The 18,697-nt window shown below is 39.4% G+C and overlaps 1 non-coding gene across 1 annotated transcript; it reads left to right on the top strand.

The window, feature by feature from the left end:
• The first annotated feature begins 18,163 nt into the window (after positions 1-18,163).
• Positions 18,164-18,271, top strand: LOC147683133 (U6 spliceosomal RNA). Its single transcript, XR_015302252.1, has one exon. It is a non-coding gene; the product is annotated as a U6 spliceosomal RNA (small nuclear RNA).
• Positions 18,272-18,697: the final 426 nt, after the last annotated feature.

Raw genomic sequence — 18,697 nt, 5'->3', positions numbered from 1 at the left:
CTGGAGCGTCCAGTGTTCGAGACCAGGGGCTGCCCCCGGAAACATTTTAAGATATGGAAGCGATGGGCGGACTATAGAGGGCTATGGCTGGAACCACCTGCGCAACAGGACGTTGGTGCAGAACAATTACTAGTTGAACCTGGGTGAAAAGGAGTATACACTGTTAGTGATTCGATAACCTTTGCTTTTGGACTATGTAGACACTGTGCGGGGATGGGGGTGGGATCCGGGAAGGAGGGTAGGGGGTGGGAAGTTGGGAGGGCTATTTCATTTCCAAATGTTGATTGAACTGAATGTATGCGATGACTCATTATTTGCTCACTGGTCCTTCGATGTATTGAGGGACAGTGTCCCATATGTAATTCGTCAACAACATAATAAAATTTGTTCTGAAAAAAAAAAGAACTGGTGGAAATGTAAAAATACCTGTGCTTCTGTATTTACTAACAACATATCTTGGAATCATCTTTGGGAGAATACCACATCCTCAATTCACGCTTCAATTAGAAAATGTTTGTGATTTAATCAATCCTTTAGGGGTTACTCCAATGACCAATGTCTAAAGGCTATAAGGGTTTGTCCCTATAGCTCTATTTGGGGGTAAGCTTTTCCTAAATGGACTTCAAATAAACTAAAAGTGCTCGGAGGGCATATATCTGAAAGCTGGCATGGGTTTAAATGAGAATTAAGTGATCGAGGCAACTTGTAGAGAACTTGGTATGTGCCCATCCAAAAGTGTAGAAGGAATTAAAAAATTGAAAAGTTCAACACAACTAAATAATTTGAATATCATATTTTTGTCGGCATGAGTTTGCCTAGTTTTGAATTTCAGGTTCTTTCTTGGTCAGCTATTTTGGGATTTTGACTCCACGGCTAATATTTTATCAAACCGAAACCCAAATTAAGTGAAGTGGCAATCCTAATTAGTGCTTCAAAGACATTAATATCTTAATGTGAAATGTCAATTGGAGAGATTCTACACTTCTTAGGTTTGAGAATGATTCAAATATATTTGCAAAATGTACTGGTGTTTCACACTCCATGTTGAGAACGTTAGGTTAGCCTGTCTGCCTTTCACCTAAATTCAGCATGACATTATCTTTTGCATAACTTGTGAAAGTGTAATTTCAACTAAACAATTACTTTGCTATAGCATTAGGTGACACACGTCTGCTACAAGCTATGTGATATCTACGTTTCTAGGTTTGACAGTAGACGTGTAGGATAAGCATCTTGTCTGAGTTAATGTATTTTCATCATTCTGGTTTAGACCAGTTATACCTCAGATTATTGGAAAGTCCTCCCAATGTAGGCTAAAAGTCTGTCGTCAACCTATATAAACCCCTTGAATTAACCAATAAAATTGAAAGTCCTTTCCACCAGGTTATCACAAGAGGTATGTCAGACTGTCTTATTAGCCACTCTTATGCTATAGGATGAGAAGAGTTGAGCCCAGCAGATCTTGTGTTTTTCTTCCAAGGGAAAACTCTCTCAGCTGAAATCTAATAACCATAGCTGATACACCAGTAACAGGTATGCGGTGCACTGGGCCCTAAGACGCTCTAGCGGCAAGTTAGCTATTCCATGCTCTAGTAGTGTAGCACATAGAAGTAGCTTTAGGGTGGTAGACTATTAGGAACTTTCTAAATATGTTGGGACTGTTAATTTTATTATCGCTAGTAGCAATGTGCATAAGTGCTGTTTTATTTGTTCTATGAGATTAGTACTCATGTACTAAGCAACAGGATTAAACTTTTGAAATAATACACTTCAATATATAGTGTTTTTTTAGGGCAATGCTTGAGTGTGCTATTCTAAGAAAGACATTTAGTTTGAATTGCCATTGTGTTCCCGAACCTTTTAAGTGACTGTTAGCAACTCAGAAAGCACCAACAAGAATACTCAGTGAGTTGCCTGGGGCTACAGTAACCTGTACTTCCCGCTCAAGCGATGGTGCACTGAACTCAGTAAGCACACCCATGGGTTAGAGATCCGAACCCAGTAGACCTTGGCCAGAGCCCCTAAATACACAACACTGAATCTGAATCTGGAATTAGGTATTGCGTTTATGGCTCAGAATCAATCCCCATTGGAAGATACAGTCTTTTCTGTCAACACTGGCAGAGATCAGTGTGAAATACAGATGTCATTTGCAAGTACTATATAATGAGGAACTTTTTTGGGACTTGTAATCAAGCGTGGCCTTGACTAGCTGCCGACACACAATTGATGGACGGAATGCAGAACAAATTAAAACATTCACCCCCAGTCAAGAGATCTGGGTTAAATCCATCATTTGTTTGCTCACCATGCCACCCCAATTAAGACCTGGTCATATGCTAATCAGTCTTGACCCTGTGCCTCAAGGGAACAGTCCAGCCCGAACTGCCAAGCCAGGTCCTCCCTGGACCACAAACAAGCATCCTAGGACCAGTTCCGGGGTTTCACCCCTCTTCAGCCAGGATAGCTTGATTCCAGTGGCACAGTGAGCAAGGGACCCACGTCTGGGCATAGCCGGCGCACTTAGAGCGAGAAAGCAAAAGATACACAATTGATGGACGGAATGTAGTACAAATCAAAACATTCACCCCCAGTCAAAAGATCTGGGTTAAATCCATCATTATTTTGCTCACCATGCCACCCCAGTTTAGACCTGGCCATATGCTAATCAGTCTTGGCCCTGTGCCTTGACTAGCTGCCATCAACTGGCTCTGTATCAAATTTTTCATTTTATTTCTATTTTATTTTTCCTTTGAATTTGGCACTACACCTTACTTGATACCACTAGTGATTGTCTAATTTGCCTGTACTGACGGACCACACCATTCCTGTCTTTTTATGCCAGTGCCAAAAAACAATTTGTGTCTTCTGTTCCTTTGGTAAATAATTTACCAAGGCATAGAGCATGGGAAATATTATTGGATACTTTGACATTGTGGTGGCATTAGCCTTTTCTTTCAAAACAATTAAGAAACAGAAACCATTTAGGGGCTGATTCCGATCCGGTAAAAAGCACTTCGAATAGCCGTTCGGAGCGTTTTTCCCGTATGAATCGTACCCTGCAACGTCCCCTGTACGTACGACAAAGTCCGATTCGTACCAGGAGCTGGACTCCGTACGAATCGTACAGAGACCGCACAACTCTAATCTCCGTACGAGTCTCACTCGGAACCCGCTGTACGCGACATTTGTATGGTTCGCGGCTGGTTTATACGACCCAGCAAGTACGATACATGTAAGCCGTAAAAGCAGAGTTTGCGACGAAACAGGTATGGAACGCCCCCCCCCGGGTACGGCGCGTACCCCCCATGATCGGAGGCGTACGGCGCGTACCCCTGTGATCATGCGGGGTACGCACCGTACACCCAGCGTACATGGGGTACGCACCGTACCCCATGTACGCTGGGTGTACACCGCATACTCCATGTTCGCTGGGTGTACGGTGCGTACCCCCATGATCGCAGGGGTACGCGCCGTAACCCAGCGATCATGGGGGGTACGCGCCATACGATGTGTATGTGATTGTGCGCTTTTCCGTACGAATCGCCCTTACCTGACGTGGACCGTACGACCTGCGTCCTGATACCCCGGTCCGGATCGTACTCGTCGGGTCGTACGGCGTGTGTACGAGTCGTACGGAGACGGCTCCAGATGCGAATCGTACGGACGGTAATTTTACCGGATCGAAATCGGCCCCTTAATGTTTTATGTATACAAACTGCATTTCTAATACTGTGCTGTAAGTTTATGGGATAATTTAGCCTAAATAAACTAGTGCAACCCAAATGGCAGATTGAATATTGGGCTTCACTACACCATGATTATGTTCTAGGCTGCATGCTGCAGATCTCAAACACAAAGCTGACACAAGTGCAATCAGCATTGGCAAAGCCAATAGGTATTGCTTAGCCATTGCAATTTAGATGCTATTGGCTCTGACATTGAGTTCTATTCTTTGAAGATCCTGCCGTGTTCTGTGATGCAACTTGACAATGCAACACAGCAGCTGTCTGAATAATATAGGAAACAATATTATCTATAAGTTGTATGTGCTCAAGAAGGTCTTCAAGTTGTGTCATGTACTGTGACGATGTGTATCAACATGCTGCATGATGTAGAGAAAACATAACTTTCTATACTTTCCAAATAGACACTGCTTACATTAGCACGTTGCATCATTCTAAGTGGCGGCCATCTTGAAAGTATAGAAAACAATATTTTCTAATTTTTTTCTATAGTTTTTTTCAAGGCTGGTTGCCACTGTTGGAATGTCGGCGCATTTTAAAAGCATCAGGCATTGGCAAAGCCAATTGCAACACCCACCATGGAGCATGAGAAATGAGGCCAGAGAGGGATGCATGGTAAGAGGGTGCCAAGGGGGGAGGGTTTCAATGGAGGAGCTGTAGAGATACTGAATCAAAACAGGATAACAATAGCCAGGGTTGAGGGAGCTTCGGAGGAGCTTGGTGGGCGTGGGAAGCAACTAAAAGCCATCCCTGAGCAGGAGAAGTGAGCAAAGACGGATGGGAGAACAGTGCACAGACATAATATTGAGTTTTTTATTTCGACCTACATAAATATCGAGGTTTAAATATCGTAGAAACAGAATATCGACATGAAGAATATCGGTGACCAGAATATCGCCCTGAAGATAAGAAATATAGTTTTTGTTAATATCGAAGTTAGTAATATCGATATCAAAAATATTGATGTTAATAATATTGATGTTTATGTTAGTGTTATGTATATTAGTATGCATTTTACATGTATGTGTTTCACATGTTTTGTTATGTTTTGTATTTTTTTAAATATATGTATTAAATGTTTAGAAGTTAGTAATTTTTTTTAAGTACATTTTGCATTTTAGTTCCTTAGAGGGTTGTGGGTTTATAGGGGAATAGAGTGGGAAGTAATTTAATTATAGTAAATTAAATCATCATTTTTAGAAATTATTAATTATTTTTAATTAAAATGAGCAATTTAGTTCCTTAGCAGGTTGTAGGTTTATAGGGGAATAGGGTGGGAAGTAATTTAATTGTAATTAAGTAATGATACATTTTTATTTTTTAGGATTGATAATTCATGTATTGTTAATTAATTATTAATTTGTAATTAATTTGTATTAATTTATTAATTGATTATATTAATTGTGTGAATTTTTTTATTGGAGCGGGTTTTGGGTTTATAGGGGAATAGGGTGGGTAGTAAATTAATTATAATGAATTCAACAATAATTTTTATATTTTGGTATTGATAATTAATGTATTGTTTATTAATTGTTAATGGGTAATTCATTTGTATTAATTGATTAATTGATAAATATATGAATTGTGTTAATTCCGTTTAGGAGTGGGTTGTGTTTTTATAGGGGAATAGGGTGGGAAGTAATTTATTATAACTAAGTAATTATTAATAAATATGTATTGGTATTGATATTTAATTTATTGTTAATTATTAATTGGCAATTAATGTGATACTTATTCTTATTTCTTGGTATTGATAATTAATTTATTGTTAATTAAATATTAATTGGTAATTAATTTTGATTAATTTTTAATTGATAATTATATTGTGTTAATTCTTATGAAGAGCGGGATGGGGTTTATTGGGGAATAGGGTGGGAAGTAATTAAATGTTAATAAATTAATAATTACTTTTATTTTATTGGTATTTATAAATCATTTATTGTAAGTTTTCTATTAATTTATTATTTACTTAAAACATTTTATTAATTGATAAGTATGTTATTTGTAACCCCTAGGCTATCCAACACTTTCCCTACTGTTGCACTCTTTGAAGTGGGAATAGTAATTTTTACCCCTACGCTATCCAACACTTTCCCTACTGTTGCACTCTCTGAAGTTGGAATAGCAATTATAACCCCTATGCTATCCAGCACTTTCCCTACTGTTGCACTCACTGGGGAGGGAATAGTAATTTTTACCCCTACCCAACACTTTCCTTACTGTTGCAATCTCTGGAGTGGGAATAGTAATTTTTACCCCTAAGCTATCCAACACTTTCCCTACTGTTGCACTCTCTGGAGTTGGAATTTTTTTATTGGAGCGGGTTGTGGGTTTATAGGGGAATAGGGTGGGTAGTAAATTAATTATAATACATTCATTAATAATTTTTATATTTTGGTATTGATAATTAATGTATTGTTTATTAATTGTTAATGGGTAATTCAGCAATTATAACCCCTACGCTATTCAACACTTTCCCTACTGTTGCACTCACTGGAGTGGGAATAGTCATTTTTACCCCTATGCTATCCAACACTTTCCCTACTGTGCACTCACTGGAGTGGGAATAGTAATTTTTACCCATACTCTATCTAACACTTTTCCTACTGTTGAACTCACTCGAGTGGGACTAGTAATTTTCACCCCTACACTATCCAACACTTTCCCTACTGTTCTACTTTTTGGAGTGGGAATAGTAATTTTAACCCCTACACTATCCAACACTTTCCCTACTGTTGCAATAATTGGAGTGGGATAACATCTTTGCTATCCAACACTTTCCCTATTGTTGCACTCACTGGAGTGTGAATAGTAATTTTAAAACCCCTAAGCTATCTAACACTTTCCCTACTGTTGCACTCTCTGGAGTGGGAACAGTATTTTTTACCCCTACGCTATCCAAAACTTTCCCTACTGTTGCACTCACTGGAGTGGGAATGGTAAGTTTAACCCTTTCGCTATTCAACACTTTCCCTACTATTGCATTCTCTGGAGTGGGAATAGTAATTTTTACCGCTACGCTATCAAACACTTTCCCTACTGTTGCACTCTCTGGAGTTGGAATAGTAATTTTTACTCTTACGCTATCCAACACTTTCCCTACTGCTGCACTCTCTGGAGTGGCAATAGTAATTTTTATCTCTACGCTATCAAACACTTTCCCTACTGTTGCACTCTCTGGAGTTGGAATAGTAATTTTATTCCCTCCGCTATCTAATATTTTTCTGCATTCTTTTAGTTCATGTTGTGTATAATTTATTTTAAAAGTTTAAAAATACTGTAGTTTTTTCATTTGTTATATATATTTTTATTTAGAATATTTTGTAAGTTTATATATGTATTTATAATTTATAAAAGTTATTAAATAATTATTTACGAATATTATTAAGCAACTATATATCAGTTCAGTTCAACTTTATTCGGATACAATAGTAGCCATAAAAGCACAGAATATAAATGCATCACAATGATTAAAAAGATAAAAATTCGATGTACATATATCCAAAATAGCTAGTGCACGAATATAAATACGTCATAATTATTATTATGTTTCTTATATAGCGCCTGAATCGACCCCCGAAGGGGTATCTCCGCGCTTGCCTTGGGAACCCGTCCTGGCTTTTCCCTGTGAGATAGCCCCTACAGGGCATCCCCAAGGTGAAAGCCAGGCATCCCGCCGCGGGGGGCCGTTGTGGAGATTAAGCAAGCTTAATGCCAAGAGTTGCAGAGTGTGAACCCATGATTAGGTCAGGCACCGAAGCGAGAATTATCAAGTCCATGGACATTTGAGCTCAAGACCCTGCCGCGTCGGGAATTGAACCCTGGTCCCGGGTCTGACCTCTGCTTCAGGGTCTGCCTGCTCTAACCAGTGAGCCACACTTCTCCATAATGATTAATAAAGGGTAACATTTCATGTACATATATCCTAAGTGGCTGGTGCAAGAACGATCATCATATATATATATCCAACTAATTGATTAAAACAGTTTACAAATTGCGTAAATATCCAGAAACCATCATAGACATACGCGCCCTTATTGCAGTTTTACGAAAAGTGCCAGTGCGGAAAATCAATTCAACATTGTCTAAGTCTAGCATGCGGCGATATGCTGCCTCCAGGGTAATTGGTCTTCGCTTATTAAAATATGGGTAGAGCAACTGTTTAGAATATTTAAGATAGTATTTACAAAAAAATATAAAATGCATAGTGGTTTGCTCGCTCCTATCGTCACAAGGGCACAAAATTTGATTACAATTTTTGCTATAGCCCAGTGGGAAACAGAGTACAAATCGGATTGTGCCTGCTCTTAGACGTAACAAGATGCTCCTTTCCCAGTGGCTCATTTGTAGAGTCAAGTACATGGGAAGCGGGTAACAATACTGTTCTATGGCCATATAGTTTTGCGCTAAAGTTTTCCTGGACTCCACCACCAGCCGCTCGTTGTTGTATAGTGAATGCAGAGCGTTCTGAAGCTCTTTTTTAGGGACTGATTCAGCTGACATGGGATCCAGAAAAAGACTTTCTTTGTTTATACTACGCAAACTGACAAGGACACCGCTTAGCCATGGGATTTCTAGGCCTTTGTCACACTGTAAACAATCCTTTATAATCTGTCGTGTCAGAAGTGCTGCGTCATTTTTCCACACTGATACCCACATAAATGCTGGCCGTGCTCGAATAAAATCAGTTATAAAATTAATATTGAGCTCCTGGTGACATATATATTGAGGGGTTGAGATTGGAGTGCTCAGCAATTTCCAGCAGAACCTATTCTCTTCTTGCTGGATTGATGAGCAGTTAACAGTTTCCCAAATCTCTACACCATATGTTGCCACCGGGGCGCATTGTAGTTTGTATATTTTCTGTACTGCTAAAAGAGCACCCGTGGTAAGCTTAAAATTGAGTTGGTGGCCTTTGAGAACTTGCTCCTGGCGTGAGCTAAGTGCTCACTCCAGGAGCCGTTCGCAGAAAAGGCCAACCCTAAGTAAACAAATGATTTCACCGAGGTCAGTTTTTGACCGTCTACTGTAATCGTTCCTATTTCGCGCTTCCCAGGGCCAATGCTCATAAGAAAAGATTTTTTAAAATGTACCCGAAGGTCTAGCTCTTTCATATAATTATTAGAATTTTGGACAAGAAGACGTTTGGGGTACGGCCTATGAGAACCGCATTGTCTGCGTAGAGAAGTACCGGGCTGGGCTCTTTATTAACATATAGCACATCTTCAGTAGCCATTTTGAGAGAGGTGTTCAGCCCATTGATATATATGATAAAAAGCAGGGGTGCCAACACGCATTCTTGTCTGACACCCCTGCCAATGTCAATGGTTCCCGAAACCTCTCCTCCCATCCCTATCCTCACTTGAGCCTGGAGGTCTCTGTGTAAGTATGCTAGGAAATAAACCAATGTTTCATCCAGCCCACCTGCCAAAAGGATGGGTCACAGCTTTGACCTATTAACTAGATCAAAAGCTGTGGACAAATCCATAAAGGCCATATAGATGGGGGTCCTCCTTGCAATGGTATATTTTCCCACAATTAAGTTTAGATTAAGGCATTGTTCGACGGTTCCCACCTTTCCCCTGAACCCCAGCTGGCATGGGTCCAAAATAGCATTTTCTTCTGTCCATCCCACAATTTTTATTGCATAAAACTCTTCCTAAAATTTTAAGGGTGTTATCTATAAGGGAGATGGGTCTATAGTTGCACGGAAGGTATCTATCTCCCTTCTTAAAAATCGGGACTATGATGCTTCTTGCCCAGGTCTCGGGTATTTTAGTCAAAGTTAAATTATTAAAAACATTCAAAAGTAGAGGGGCCCAAAAAGCCGGGTTCCACTTAATTAAATCGATGGGAAGCCCATCTGGGCCCGGCGCCTTATTGGCTAAACTCTGGTTAATAGCTTCCAAGACTTCTAAAATACTTATATCTATGGGGGTCGGGCTACCTGGGGTGAAAATTGCCTCGCATGGGGGTGGGGGGTATAGGTACCCGAGAAATGTTCCACCCATACCTCGCTGGCTATATTACAGCTAATGGGTGTCGCGGACTGGCCCATAGAACGGACGTCCCTAACTGCTGCCCAAAAAATGTTGCCCTTATTCTGGCTAGCAGCCTCAGACAGTTTATCCCAAAGGTCGATCAGGAGGTCCTTTATCCTATTGTTAATTACCTTTGTGTAATATTTTCTGCCCAGTTTGACTTCTGTTGTGCACCTCGGGGTGGCTGAGAGGACCCTACATAAATTCCTATTTGCTTGTGAGCAATCCTGGTTGAACCATCTGGGGTTAGGTGCTACTTCTGGGCAGGGTTTGGTAAGGAGGATTTTGACCGTCTGACAGATCTTCCCAAACTCCCCAATTATCTGTCCTGGTGGTCGGTCTAGTGAGAGGCAGGACTCAATAAGGGACATATTGTCCCCCGCTAAATTCCTGAATATTTCAGAGTTGTCAACCCCCTCCAACATAATCTTAAATTGTCGGTTGACACTATTAAATTTGCGGCGCCACATTCGGTCTGAAAAGTCGGCCTTTAGGCAGAGTATATTACTATCCTAATGGGGTTATGATCTCCGAAATCAGTAAGCACCACCTCGGCAGATGCCAGCTGCTTTTCTATCAGGGGGCATACAAAAATTAAATCTATATTAGAGCTGCAACCCCTTCCCCTATAGGTTGGATGGTTATTTGTAGTTGAACCCGTGACCAGGTCCATAACATTGGACAAATTATGTGATCTTATGAACCAGTTCAGTTCTCTACCTCTGCTTGTCGATTGACTATAATAAGCCGGTCCTTTTTCAGAATGTATATCCAGTAATTTGGCATTAAAACCACCCCACCCCCCCCAGCATAATGCCCAATAAATTGCCATTGTTGGACTGATTGTCCAAATCCGATATAAAATTAAAGAGCTTTATAAAACTCTTACTTGGAACTGACTGAAAATCATTGTTATAAAAGTTTATTAGGTGGAAATTAATCCCTCTTTTAAACAATACTACTTGATAGTCTAAACTATCAGATGGGATTGCCTTAAAACTTCCGCCAGCGGCCACATTAATTCCCAAGAACAATCCTCCCGAGGGTCCCCCCATCCTAGGTACTTGGGATAACACACTAAAGCAATGAAACCCTTCAATGTATAATTCTTCTGTGGCCCATGTTTCCTGGAACATGACCATATCATATGTCCTAATCATATTTACCCAGTCTACATTATCAAGTTTTGTGCGTAGACCCCTACGCTATCCAAAACTTTCCCTACTGTTGCACTCACTGGAGTGGGAAAGGTAAGTTTAACCCTTTCGCTATCCAACACTTTCCCTACTGTTGCATTCTCTGGAGTGGGAATAGTAATTTTTACCCCTACGCTATCAAACACTTTCCCTACTGTTGCACTCTCCGAAGTTGGAATAGTAATTTTTACTCTTACGCTATCCAACACTTTCCCTACTGTTGCACTCTCTGGAGAGGGAATAGTATTTTTTACCTCCACGCTATCAAACATTTTCCCTACTGTTGCACTCACTGAAGTGGGAATACCAATTTTTACCCCTATGCTATCCAACACTTTCCCTACTTTTGCACACTCTGGAGTTGGAATAGTAATTTTATTCCCTCCGCTATCTAATATTTTTCTGTATTCTTTTAGTTCATGTTGTGTATAATTTATTTTAAAAAGTTTAAAAATACTGTAGTTTTTTAATTTGTTATATATATTTTGTATATTTTTATTTAGATTATTTTGTATGTTTATATATGTATTTATAATTTATAAAAGTTATTAAATAATGATTTACGAATATTATTAAGTAACTATATATTATATTTTATTTGTATATGTTTAATTTATTTTAACATATGTATTAGTTATGATTTTTAAACTTTTTAAAATATTTTTAATTATGTTTTCTTTAATTATATGTATTATTTACTTTATGTTAAATGTTTTTTAACATTTAAAAAAACGATATTTTTAACAACGATATTTTAGACCGATAATATTTTTAACGATATTTTTATACTTACCATGATGTAGATAGGATGTCGATATTCTTGACTTCGATATTTTTGTCTCAATATTTTTTACCTCGATATTGTGGTACTCGATATTTTGTCAGTGATTCGGAAGAACAACTGAATTGGGGAAAAAAGCTGAGCAGGACTGGGAAGCAACTGATGAGTTGGGGTGGAGCAGCAACAGAGAGCACATGGGGCATGGTTGTGAAGTGGAAGCAATACACAGGAGAGGGGGAGATCGCAAGAAAATATGTGCAATCTAATGCTAAAAGCAAAAGAAAAAAGTAGTTTGCCGAATGCAAGCAATGAAAGGATAAAAGTAATCCAATAAAAAAATATGGTAAAGAAGCTACACACCAGGGGAAACACAAACACAAGAAGAGGAAGGTAAGCAATTAGACTGATAAGAAAGTCACCCAATAATGTTCAACCTTGCAGACCCAAATCCCACTCTAAGTATTGTTATTGCAGACAATTGTTTTTCAGCCAACAGACTGCTAAAATCTGTGTGCAGTCGATGCCTAAATAGGAAAAGTTCAAGTCCTTGGCATCATGCTGCTCGTCAATTTGAATCAAACCCTGTGATAATATTATTATGACTCATACCCAGTCCAATGTCACTCAACTCCTGCAGATATTTCCAGCAACCACTGCTCCCTGGCAAACGCAGGTACACTTCCTGTAAATTTGTGCGCTCTGACAGCAAACTCTGATCGTTCCGACGTTTTTCTACTGACAGTCACACTCATGTCGAAAGAAGATATAATGAAACTCCATAAGATAACTCACCACTAGTCCCTCATATGGACTATCCTCTCTACTGATCAAATGCAAAACTCACCATTTAATAACAGCTAATAACAGAATGACCAGTGGCGGCCGGCACAGATCAGCGCGGTGAGGCGGTGGCGGGGCAGGGTGTGGGGGGAGTTGACAGACGACGGAATAGGTACAATTAAATAAATAAATAATACCTATTCCATCGTCTGTTGACTTCCCCCTGCTGGGCCCCACCCCGGCCCACCACGCTTACCTGTGCGGTCACCGCTGAAAATGACCTATCCCAACCATGGCTCATTAGGTTATTGCCTATGTAACAACACATAAGAACTTTATGTAATAAACACAGCTGGCCTAGTTGCATAACCAGAACAACTAAACTGTTCCAACAACTAACTGTTCGAAATTCTCTTTTTACCACACCTAAACGTGTCACTACTTTCAATAATAACTAAACGTTATTTTTTTATTTTTGGAATTTTGTTGTTCGATTTTATCCCAACCAAAGATCAGAGAGTCAATGGTATTACTAACAATAATAGTAACAACAATTGCACCATCGGCCATTAGTAGGGCATTACACAGCCTTCCGGCAGTCAGGGCATGGCACTCCAAACGTTTCCATTATTATTGCTCTTATTATTAAACAAAAATAATAATAATAGTAACGCAATAGTTGCCATTTATTCTGGCCATATTACAAAACGTAATTGCTTATTGAATATAAAGAGTATATGTTCTTAACTAACTCAACAGTACCAATCGTATTTACCTTAGAAGGATGAAAAGCTGAGTCTGCCTTGTCAGGGTTCAAACGTATGCATTGTGCTGGCGCTCTACAAATACATCTCTGCATAGAGCACCCAATCCAATGAGCTATCTCATTAACTACATACTTTACAAATGAGAACCCCAAACTAAACAGGTTGCCAGTGGATCATTCAAATCATTGTAATCCTGCGCACAGAGTCACATCTAATTATAGCACTGCTACAGCATCATGAACTAAACAACCACAAAAATGCCTTTATGAAAACCAACAAGAAGAGATTAGAGCCAGATGTACAAAATTTGGGGATAGGGATTTCCAAATTACAATTTTCTGCGAATCACAACTAGGAAATCCCTATTTCTAATGTATGAAAACTTTCTACTTTTAATTAGCGATTTCTAGTGGGACGCAAATCTAACTACCACATGAATATTAGTGGAGTAGGTCGCAGTTTGCTACCCACCATTTTTGTGATTGCTTTTAAATAAAGCTATCTTTTTTTTCCCTTAAAGGATAATGGAATGCATTTCAAAAACAAAAAATGAAACGTTTAACTTTCGTTTTTTAAGAATAGGTAGTGGTTCGCCAGACGGCTGTCTGCTCTTAAAAACATATTTTGTAAAAATACTCTCAAAGAGAAATGGGTCCCATGGGGACACCTTTCCTTTCGTAAATGGGTTACCACGGTCTTTGAAGAGGTGGTAAAATGTTAATATTTTGCGATCGAAATTCAGTCACAAAATACTAATACAGAGCACTACCATTCCGTAATTGGAAGGAAAGCCTTAAACAGGCCCCTTGTGGCCTCAAAAATAATTTGTAAATCTGGCCCTTAGTTTTCAGTTTAAGTATACTATTTAAGCATAACTGCGAATATAACTCTAACTAACTAGGCTACATCATAGTAAGAACAATACTCATCATTCTACCACTGGTACAGGTCTCAACCAATCAAACTACTGCTGGTATAACTCCTCACTAGCTTGTCCACACAGTACCTCCACAAAACAAACCTAACTACAGCTGCCAGAGCCCTTTGCTGAACACAAAAATACAATAACCTTCCCAACTAAAACACTTTTACCCAAGACCCACCCTTTTCCACTCAGTTAAAACTAACTATAGTGCTGACTACAAAATCACAGCTGACTAAATTCTGTACCAAAAGCAACATTAAACTACAAAATGTCCCTTCCAACTGCATGCAACACCCCACAGGCTAATATCTAAGAATATTACTTCCAATAGTCGACAACATGAGAGTGCTATTTATTGAGTACATATAACTATGTATGTTTGTTTACCTTTCGTAGAGCTGCAATAGTGATAGTATTATCCAATATACATGCCTTTTACTGACCTCAGAAGGACGAAGTACTGAATTCAAATTTGCAACTTACAGGCACACACACCTCAGAAGTGGAGCTCAATCCACCATACTCTCTTGCCGACTACGATACAAACCAAATGAATACAAAGTTGGCTACAGTTAACCACACTGCAGCCCCAAGAAGTACAACTAACCCGCTTCTGCCGGAAGAGCCAAAAATAAGTTAGACCACTAACAGCGGTCACTTCTCACCACACTGTCAAGCCCAAAGTGACCACACCAATGTTTACAATGTTCGTAGCATTTCACAAGTCACTCACAAATATGGAGAGTACTGCCTACAAAGCCACAACTAACCACATTATTAACCAACGAAAAACAGATTTTACAGCAAGAACACCCTCCCCATTGTAAGGAGTATCTTATTTTACCATACAAGAGTTAGATAACAAGTCACTTCGCACGATATATGAAATATTAAAACAAATGTAAAGTAAAGCTAATCGCAATGAGTCAATGTAAAGGATATTAATAGTGGCTGCCCGTTCCCTCGGCGGTTTGGCATTTAGGATAATCTGCACTATTCTTGGACATAGGCAGACCATTTGTTCCTGAAGGGTAGGCCCTGCAAGCGCACAACTTCTTTGTTCACTCGCTACCCGAAAGTGTGTGTTTTACCCGATGGTGGCAAGGCCGTAATCTATTTAATACATTACAAACGAATGTACTAAAAGTATGATTTTTCCTCTTGAGGTGTTAAATTGGGATTGAATCCTTCTTTTCTCTTTTAGACGAATTCTCATATTTTGTGCAAGTGCGGGTTGCGTGGTTGGATGGGTGCAGAGGTTTCAACAGGCTGCTCTTTGTCTCCATCCACATTTAATGCCAGAGCCGTGGTTTGAGGGAGCTTCTTTCTACAGCGGGCCTCTCTCCTGAGCAGTAAAACAGCAAGCACTTGCACCGACCCTTCCCCGCTCGAGCTTCTTCTTCTAAATATAGAGAATATATGTCTACTTGTGGACAGCGGCTAGCTTCTTGGTCATTCACCAATAAGTCAGTCTTGTTTCTCAAAGTAGGTTTTTCTGTGCACACGGGATGCTGAACCTCGAAAGGGCCTAAAACAACAGCACGTGGCCAGTCTCTAATCTCATGCCTGTCAATCTTTAGGTGACTGTGGCAGGAAAGGTATTATTAGATGGTGGCATAAAGGCTTGGCCCTCCCTTAACCTAGAAGTGAATTGTTGCAGACTGAGGTGAATTGAATTAACCTGGGTGAAACCGAATTGGATTTTTTATTAGAATCAATATCTGCGTCCCCACCCAGCGTGACTGGATGGAAAAAGGCAAAGGACAGATGTACGACTTCTGAAACTTTGGTTTTTCAGGCGAGAGGGTGCCCACAGAAGCACAGGAAGATCTGGACCCATTGGGCCGCAGACAGAGGTATAGATCTGCCCCCAATGACGCAGTCAGCCTCCCACGATCCCATTGAACAATTGGTGGTTAGCAATTCACCTGTTTAGTCCATTGACTTTGATTATCTGTGGCTGGAAATTTGTATATAATGTACATGTAATGATCTCTAGGTGTGTTCGGTGTTGTTTGAGGTATTTTCGGTCTGTTGTTTGGCATACTATATGGGGTTTGCATGATGTACCTACGTACTATATGCCATGCACATTATTTGTATTATCTTTGCTGGGCTTCGCCCATATTCTACCTTGGAAAACCAATACAAATTTGTTGTTAACATTTTGTTTTAAAAACGAAGTCAACATCTGCTTTACCCCATGCATTTGACAAAAAATGAGAAACAGAAATTTTGCCTTAAGAATCTCAAGGATTCAACAATTTGTCCCCTTTTCCTACTCTATTGAATAAAAGCTGCTGATTTTGATGCTACGTCGTCGTTACTTCACTGGAAGGGAATGCTATCTCTGCTACAGATTTACCTTTGAGCTAAGAGCAAGCAGACCATAAGGACCCACTCAGCAGAGAGCCTGTAGCACATCAAACTACTTTGGAACCCAGGTCTCCAGCTTCAGGGAATGAGTGCTGAGATGCCAGCCTGAGGCGTTCAGATTTTCCAGGGCCCAGTGCTATCTTAATACGACAGGTGGTTCTTCCTCTCGTACTCGGGACATTATGCAAACAGCAGTTGCACTACGTCCTCTTTTTCAGGTAAAAACAGTAAAGGAAAGACCACAGGTGATAATCTGGTACACTGACCTAGTAAAATAATTATTAATAATTTCAGGATACTAACGGAAACAATATGTTTGAATTATTTATTTGTTTTTGTCGAACAATAGCTATCACCCGGAGCATTTGTGATACTAAGATCAATACATAATCACAGAACAGCACAAAGCAACGAACGTCAAAAGCAGGCTCACACTCAGAAAAAATAAGAGAATATAGCATTTTTTGAAGATTTTTTTTCAGTAGAGAAGCTAATCAGAGATTTGACGTGGCTGGAAAGATAGAACATTCCATAGTTGAGGACCAAGAACACTTAATACTCGTTTTCCATAAAGGGATACTCAGATGCAAGCAGCCTAAAACACAAATAACCCATATATCCCTTTTAACAGCCATGCAAATTAGTGGCTCAGAAATGTCTGCCAATGAGGGGGATGGGAGAAGATGAAAATGGGTGACCCAACATAGTGGTTAATAAAGTTAAAGGATTTCAAATAAATTATTGAACAATTTAATTTCCTTATTAGGGAAAAGTTACCACCATAAAGAATAGGTTCAGGTCAGAATGGCAAAACATCCAGTAAACAGTGCACCTAATGGATCAATAGTATTGATGTTTATAAAGGATAGGTTGACAATGTTTGAACCCAAATTCAACTTCAAGCTCCCCAAAAAGCAAAAAAGGTATAAGCAGCGGGTAAGTTGTGGGAGAAAACACATTTGTAAGCAAGTTATGGTGTGGCCAAACATACATAAATGGAGCATCTAAAATGCCCTATTCTTTTGAATGCACAAAAATAGACAATATGAGTTAATGATAGAACTTAAGAGTTTGAGATGTGCGTATGACGTCTTTGAAAGGACTGTTTTTGTACTTTTCCTTCTACAGAGGGTGTAGCTAATACCACAATGGAGATTAAGTAGAGGGAAGAACTGATGAATTTGAAGGGAAAAACAAAAAAACAGCCTTATGCGAGGAAATAGTGACAATTAATGGCCAGGGAAAATTAGCATCTGTAGGCCATATTGTACACCAATACCCAAAATGTTCCTGGGTTATACAGAATTCTGTTGTAACTGGAGCTACATCACAAACAAACACACCAGAGACAATGTGACATTCATTACAAATATAGCAAAGCAATTGTCAGAAAAACTATTTGCATAAATACCATAGAAGGAAATGACCACAAATAATTATATATAGCTAGAAGCTTGTATGAAACAGTTGGAAGAAATAAGCAGAAAAGGACTATATTTACACATCAAAAAAATTGTCTAAACATAAAATGACTTTCAAACAACTAGTCATGAAAAAAGTTAGCCATATACATATACTAAAATTGGAACGATACAGAGAACATTAGCATTACCTCAGCACAAGGATGACACGCAAATTCGTGAAGCGTTCCATATTTTTTTAATCCCTTGGCCTGCTTCTCGGTTTGCTAGCGCCAAGACACCATTGGTAATCGTGCACTGTATAAATTTAACAACATAACATAACATAAATGATGATTATTATAATAGAGCAAGAGAAGACAACACACAGTAGAGAAAATGAGGCTGTCAGGCGCTGAGCCATTGCGCCTACAAACCCATTCCAGCAATAAACTACAACTCCCAGAAGTCTTATGGGAGGAGCTTTTTCTATATTACCCAGCAAGACGCCACAGGAAGTGCGCGTAATCCTGTTTGTTTGGGTAGTCGGGAGGATTCCTGACGTCTGATTCCTTCGTTGGAGTTTCTGTTCTCTTGATCCGGCATTGGGAGAAACTCTATCTTTTGGACATCCCGCGCAGGAAGAAGCGCTGTCATCTCAGTATCACGCTGAGGTAAGCGCTGA

This window comes from Lissotriton vulgaris, chromosome 11 (genome assembly GCF_964263255.1).
Source record: "Lissotriton vulgaris chromosome 11, aLisVul1.2, whole genome shotgun sequence".
Classification (NCBI taxonomy): domain Eukaryota; kingdom Metazoa; phylum Chordata; class Amphibia; order Caudata; family Salamandridae; genus Lissotriton; species Lissotriton vulgaris.
Note: the sequence above shows the minus strand (reverse complement) of the source record. Positions and strands in the feature narration are given on the sequence as shown.